The sequence below is a fragment of the Micropterus salmoides genome, unplaced genomic scaffold, assembly GCF_014851395.1.
Source record: "Micropterus salmoides isolate LMB-PRFRI ecotype aquatic unplaced genomic scaffold, ASM1485139v1 Ms_hic_scaffold_2, whole genome shotgun sequence".
NCBI classification, from domain to species: Eukaryota; Metazoa; Chordata; class Actinopteri; order Centrarchiformes; family Centrarchidae; genus Micropterus; species Micropterus salmoides.
This window is the reverse complement of record NW_024041150.1, coordinates 51,132,532-51,140,185: the sequence shown is the minus strand read 5'-3', so window position 1 is coordinate 51,140,185 and position 7,654 is coordinate 51,132,532. Positions and strand designations below refer to the sequence as shown.

The 7,654-nt window shown below is 40.7% G+C and overlaps 1 protein-coding gene across 1 annotated transcript in view; it reads left to right on the top strand.

The window, feature by feature from the left end:
• LOC119912601 (zinc finger protein 2-like) overlaps positions 1–7,654 on the top strand; it is a 746,717-nt gene that overhangs the window by 563,311 nt on the left and 175,752 nt on the right. The gene's annotated exons all lie outside the window — the stretch shown is intronic.

The following is a 7,654-nucleotide window of genomic DNA, read 5'->3' as shown; positions in this document are numbered from 1 at the left end:
TAGGCTTTCGGTTTATTTCCAGTCCTGATATCCTTTAACACTAGCCTACATTAAATTTATGCAAGTCACATCACTCGTCACCGATCGATCACTGCGTTCCATCATATCAGTCTGACGCTTTCTTTTTAGCGTAGCAGCTTTCATTCATACGTTCATCAGCTGATTTTACGTAGCCGCTGACTGCTTTCATCAGATGCAGTAGGTGAGATCTGTTTTATAGTCGTCTATTTGGACTAGACAAGAATGAGCAGTCTCACATGTGACAGAATACAAATGATAAATTATGTAAAACATGTTTCTTTCTGACAGACTCTCCGACTCTCTCTGACTTTAATTGATCAGGAGTCAAACAGCGTCCACTTGTCCCACCTGTTGTTCCTCTCTGGCGTCTGAACACGAGCTTCACCTGAAACTCCACCTGACGACATGTGATGAAAGCTGTGAGACTGATGATTTCACGAGGCAGAAAAACTTTGGTTATAGCGCCCTCATGTGGCAGAGTGGTAAAGTCTGATATGTCACAAGATTTATCACTCCTTGCTAAATGAGGAGATGTCAACAACAACAAGTCAAACAGAACAACAACAGGGCCCTGTTTCAGAAAGCAGGCTTAACAAACTCTGAGCTTATCCCTGAGCTCTGGGTTGACTGAGCCTGAGGTGGGAAACTTCCAGAGCAGCTGATCAGAATAAGTTCAGTCAACTCTGAGTATGATGAGCCTGATTGAAGAGCGTGCGTGTGGATGAAAAAAATACATCACCAATGGAGCTCCGATAGTACGATTCACCATGGCAATGGGTAAATAAACGCAGAGCCTCCATTTTAATCGGGTGGAGAGAGTAATATGAATGCTGCCAACGTGGATCATGAAATTCAGGAGTGGAAGAAGGATCAATGCGTTAACTTTATTAGGCTACTATGCAGCGTTGATCATTCATCATTTATCAGACTGAACTTTCCTTAATGAATGATAAAGTGCTGCAGCCCATTACACTCGATTTTAAATAGGAAGGCTATATTTATTAAGCTGTAACCCAATGGGACAAAATCGGGTGGCAATCAGCTACCTGATTATGAAAATAGGTATAGATCAAATATAAGACACTTTACTCATGAACCTGTGATTGTAAAGGAGGAGTCAGAGAGAAACTGACGGTTTTCCAACTTATCCTCCCGAGGAGGTTAGGTTCACAGCATCAGTTGACAGAGTTACTGATCTAGGGATTATCTGATCTTGCTCACTGAAACAGAAAACCCAGAGTTTCCCTCATCTCAGGCTGAACGTACTCAGAATTTTACTAATCCCGCTTTCTGAAACGGGGCTCAGCAGTTTGGTCCTTCAGCTTTAAACCTGTGTTTTTATTTCATCTTCCCGTCAACCGTGTCACTTTTGTCCGGTCGGGTTTGACTGTTTAAAACATGAATTATAAATTAACACAGCTTTTTAGGCAACTTCATTCCAACCCATGACCACGTTTTACTCTTCTTTTTGGTCAGTAGACCTCATTTACATGAAATTAGGAGCTCGTGTTTGAGTAGAATCAGCAGAAATGATGAGTTATTTGGATTATCACAGACTGATGCTCTTTTATTCTCTAAACACAGAGAGCAAATTTATTTCCACACCTTAAAATAGTTTTCAGTGTAATCTATTAATATTGATTGTTGTCAAAGTATTCTAATTAATGCAGTTTCAGTTGATCTGATTAAAAGTGACATCATGAGCTTTTGCTCTGAGGAAGAATAATTTTTTTTATCCTTTTTATATTGTTATCGTTTCATTATTGTACTAATGAAAAGTTGGACTTACTTAAGTGTTTAATGACATAAATCTCTGTCAGCTGTTTGTGTCACTGACTTTAAAATATTTTCTTGCTTTTACTTCCTGTATTTCTGTCCCCTGTTCGCGGCTGCTCTCATCTGGTTCTGTCCTTCAGCTTCTCTACAACTTTGTAATCATTAAATAAAGTTATTCAAACTGCTCCTGCTGTCTGTGCAGCTGATGTTTTGCTTTGTAGTCGTCTCAGTCTGTCAGGTGGACGTGGAGGAGGGGGTGGAGTCTGTCCTGCTGCCCTTCAAGACCACAGCTCACCTCCCTGAGGACATCAGAGTGGAGCCGCTAAAGACGGTCCACGTGTATCAGAACGGCTCTGATTATTCTGACCAACAGGACTAGTTGAAGGAAGACCTGCTGAGAACTGGAGACCTCAGTCTGACCCTGAAATCCCCCACAGATTGAGACGAAGGACGATACTGGGTCTACGTCTCCAGCAGAAATCTCAGAGTCTCAGAGTCAAAGGTCAGTATGGAGACTGAGGTCAGTGTCTCTGTGTTTGTCTCTGTCTGACTGTCCTCTGTCTCCTCTGCAGAGACAAACAGGAACAGAAGCAGCTCCACTGATCCAACTCCTCTGATGACCGATCAATTAGTTTGATCATTGATCTGATCTGACTCTGGATTAGAGAGAAAATGGAGGTGAAGCAGCTGATAGAGGACAGATGAAGACAGGAAGACGCTTTATCAGCTTCTTCTTCACTCTGACTCCTACTGACTCTCACACCCGGTCTACACACTCACTTTGATTGTGGAAACTCTGCTTGTGGTTTATTCTCATACTTAACATGTTCCACTTTTTATCAGTTGCTCCATCACATTTACCAAAGCGCTCTCATAGCTCTGTAAACATTTAGTCCGATCCCATCCTCCATTTCTTTGTTCAGCACTCTTTGTCCTGCAGAAGGCCGTCCCTCCCTCTGAACATCCACCTGGTCTGTCAACAGAAAACTCCTTCATTAACGAGAACATCACTGTTACCAGCAGGACGTTTCCTTCATCACTGTTCACGTCCACACTGTCACATGTCCAAAGACTTGTCCACAGAAAATGGACTTGTTGGATTTAGTTTGTTCTTGAGACTTGTGTCCAGTAAAATATGGTCTTTAGCCCAGAGAAGGACGTCCATCAAATCAAAGCAACATCGGTGTGGACAGACAGTCTCCAGTGGCAGGTTTGTGACTGTCAGTGAGCAGCTTGTAGCTCTGATCACAGTCAGAGTCAAACACACAACAGGAAGCTGGACAGACAAATGTCTCCACACAACAAGCTGATGTCAGTGAGGAAGTGTTGTAGAAAGACTGGTGTGTCACGTGATGTTTGTTCTTCAACACACACATATAAGATGTGTAGTGATGGTGTAACCCTCCCCTCCATGTCTCTGCTGGGACGTCCTCACAGGCAGCATGTTCTCTCTGGGTCATTCTGCTTCCTGCATCATCCAGCCGGTGACCCAGAGATCCATAGAGCTCCTCCATCATCCAGGAGAAACAGTCTGCTTGTTGATTGGTCGGCTGATCTGATGGACAGTAAAAGTGGAAATTCTAATATTAATATTCCTCCAGAAGTGTAAAAGGGAACAACATCAGCAGCAGAGGCTCTGAACGTCTTCATGATGATTCAGCAAATGGAAATGATTCCATGTGTGGAATCCAAATCAGAAATGATTCCTAAAAACTGTCACTTTGTCTGCTTCCTCTTCTTCAGCCAAAAGGCTCTCTTCTTCCTCTTGTTGTTCCCACTTCATCTCGGCTCCTTCAGGAGAGCTGAGCTCCAAATATCTGTCTTCGTCTTCATTCTCTAATCTCAGTCTGCTGTCACACTTCATTCACGTCACAAGCAAACCACAGGTCTGATCTGGAACATTTCTCTCTGTCTTTATTGCTCCCTCACATCTGGGGCCTGAATCCTGAATCTGGTTTAGCTGATTCTATGTCTCTCTGGGTGTAACAATGGCCGTCCTGGATAACCAGTATAATGAAGCTGCTTGTGGATGGTTCTGTTAACTCTGGGTTTTCCATCTAGCTCTGAGTGTGTTGATGTGAAACATTACAAGTTAATAGTTCCAACATCATCACAACCATGAAGGAAGAGCTTCATCTGAGACAAGACCTGCTGAATATGTATTAGATTGATTTCAGACAGATGGTGCAGGAAGCTTTCAGCTGGCAGGGGACACAGAAAGACTTAACAGTTTCTTTTGATCGCTTTGGTACTATTATTGCAAGAATGTGGTAAAATTGTGGTAAACTTTTAGTACAAAACTCCATCACACTTGTAACACCGCCAGTCTTTCATTCAAAACTTCCCATTGTGCATTCATTTGGATTGTAAACATCTCTCACCACACAAGCCATTGATTCAAAATCATCATCATGAAAAGTCATGAGAAACATATGGTTTAATCACCAAAACACAACATAACGATATCTTTTTAGTTTAGTGGTTTTAACTTTCAGTGAATCCAATGATTAACAATGTAAGATACATGTTTCAAATCGCCTTAGAAGTGCTGAAAATAGTATAGTATACCGTTCTGTAAAAGACGATTGCACAGTTTTAGTTGTGGTGGCAGCCCGGCTGACGGTAAGTGTCCTGTTTATTTGTCCTTCTTTCGTACCATTCTGTTTTCCTCTGTGTATTGCCTGCCTCTCTGTGTCCCCACCCTCCCCCGTGTGTGCTCTTCCTCTCTCCGCGCTTGTGAGCCCAGCTGACAGTCCACACCTGCACCTCATCAGCAGCCTCCTGCCTGCCACACCGGCCAGCAATCAACTCCATCTCTGCCAGTATATCAACACCGGTTCTCCACACAATCTTGGCTTGATCGTCGTTGCTCCTGACCTGGTGTCACTGCATTATGCAAGCTACTTTGAATCCCGCAAATCACCGTTCTCTGTTCCCTGTAATTAATCCTGTCTGTCTATCTGCCTTTCCCCAGGTTCACTAACCTCCATCCACGTCGTGTCAGCGCCTACCTGCCCTGTCCTCTCGGGCGTCCTCCCGGCTCCTCCTCTTTCCTCGCCAGTCTTCCTGCAACCACATTCGTCCATCAGCCACATACTTGCGATAATAGTACCGAAGCGATCAAAAAAAACTGTAAACATAGAAACCGAGTGCTGGATTGTTTCTGATTTTTCTGTGATTTCACTTCAGTCTTTTCCGTAAATGTGGAAATGTTAGATTTCACGCTTTGTTTTATTTAGACAAAAAGAAAGAAACCAGATGTAATGTGACCGATTACTGTTTCTGTTCAGTTATTTACTAAAACTACAGATGAAATGAGTCGTGGCTCAATAAGCCCTGGTGTAAAGAGAAAATGTTTTCTGCCGTTGAACTGTAAATTTTTGATAAGAGCTCTTCAGAACTGAGAGAGGAGAAAATAAACCATATTCTAACCATCGTTATTAAAGATCAGAGATGTGTGGTAAAAGAAGATTATTGCTACAAACAGAACAATGATAAACCTGTCCAGCAAACTGTCACAGAAAAGATGTGGGGAAAAATTCTTGTAAACATCTTCCTTTCAATATTATTTTTAAAAGTTTTTATTATATACCAAATACTTTTACCAAAACATTTGAGAAGGTCTGAACAGATGGAACCAGGTTCCAACAGGTTCCAACATGCAACACAGTGTGACATACCTTTACGTTTCTTTTAGCAAAAATGCTCATCTCTCCAATACCGACAGAACCGACATCTAATGAAATGAACAAATAAACAAGTTACAACAAGTTTTTTTTTGTTAAATTTATTAATGATAATAAGAATAGCGATTCACCCACAGAAACAGGCAAATAAAACATTTAATACTAAAGAATAATTGTGGAGTCTACGAGATAGCCTTTCTCAACCTTGAGTCACAGTGGAAACTTTCTCACAAGAAAACATGAGACAACAATCTCACAGGTCATTATATCAGTTTTCACATTATTTAATGAGACCATGGCGGCCCACCATAGTCTACTTTGTTCAGCCATAGTTTCAAGTTTCAAGTTGTGGGAGATGCTGTAAGCTCGCACGCTCACACACTTCGGCATCCGACTCCAGACAATCACTTCTCTTTTGAGGTAACTACGGTAACGGTCTGTTTCTGTCACTCGTTTGTGAGAAGGCAATTAAGCTAGCCGCACCTAAATTTGGAGTGCACACATATTCAAGCCTTTATGGTAAATCCACTGAAACGGCCCAGTGCAATCTGATCAGGTTAGAGACTTTATCCTGTCAGTTTCTCTCTAAATACAAAGACAAGTGTTGCAGTATAAGAGTCTTACCTGAAAAGAGGCTGTGAAGGCTTCATATTACGCGATACGATAACCACATAATTTATCAAATTGGGTCGGTTTTCAAAATAAGGTGTCTATACAGGACGGAAATAAGATTAATTGGATTATATTCACAGAAAGTATAAAACATTATTACATGTGTCCAGTAAAAGTAAAAAACAACAATAAAATGTTAGGGAAATTACTTACTCTATTGTCTATTCTTTGATTTAGGGTTGCTGGAAAAACATTTAATAAAACAATCAGTTTTATCACCATTTACAGCTATACAATGGGGTTTATGATCAAATAGTTTAGAGCACAACCTTGTTTAATTCAAATTAAAATAACTTTATTTATCCCCATAGGGCAATTCAGTTTTATCCTACCAGTTGTATCAAACAAGACAAGAAGACAACAGTCAATCAAGCAGTCAGGAACACTGTCAATGACATCATATTGCATTTGGGCACCAGAAGATTAAATAAATAAATAGATAACAATACTAAGTAAATAATAAATACAGAGGTTTACGATGCCTGGCACATGTCTAGCTGCCGCTGTCTGCAGTATTTAAAAGCTTGATGGCAGAAGGAATAAAATAATTTGCATATCTATTAGTTTTCCTTGGGAGGGCGAGGTAGCGCTGTCCTGAGGGTATTAAACAGAATTCCTGACTAAGAACATAATCAGAATGACTCATGACCTGTCCAGCCTTCTGGAGCTAGAGGGAGCTCAGGTCTGTCAGCTGAACTCCAATGATCTTTGAGCAGATTTTAAAATCCATAAAACCAGCAGATTAAAGAAAATGTTAAAAGACTTTCAATAAATTAATAATAAAAGTACTCTGGGAAACAAAAGAATTTAGCTTCCGCAAACATATTCCCTTTACAAGAGTACACAGTTCTTCATAGATAGCCTCTTAATTTTGCATCAGATTAATGCATTTGACTTTAAAATGTACAAAACTTTCTTCCGGGGGGGACATGACCCTGGTCCAAGGCCCACCCAGCACATTCTCTTTAAATCCTGTGGGAAACACTGTTACATCAAAACACTGGTACACCTCATAAGATGAGCAAAGTACATAAGGTAACGACATGTAGAGGATATTAAAAGTACATACTTTGAACTTTGAATAATAGCCCGGGCTTTTATTTGCTAAAATCACTGAATTGACCCTGCCCATATTTGGGACAGGCATCAATATGGGACAGGCCTTTAATTCCTTTTGCACAAAACTGAAACTATGAAACAGTTAATTTATTTCAAACAGAATAATACTTGTTATTCATATTTGATCTATCTCTGAAAGACAGTTTATGCGCTTTTATTTAAAGGCACCAAAGTAACGAAAACAACAACAACAGGGTGCAGGATGAGAGAAGTGTGGCAGACAGAGAGTGATGGACTTCACATGACAGAATTCACAACTTGGATTAACTTTTATGAAAAGCTGATTTGATTCTTTTGATCGGTGGACCCTTACAGACTGAAGGAATATAAATAATCAAGGAGCGGACACATTCAGACTTAACGAGTGCTTCAAAGGTAAC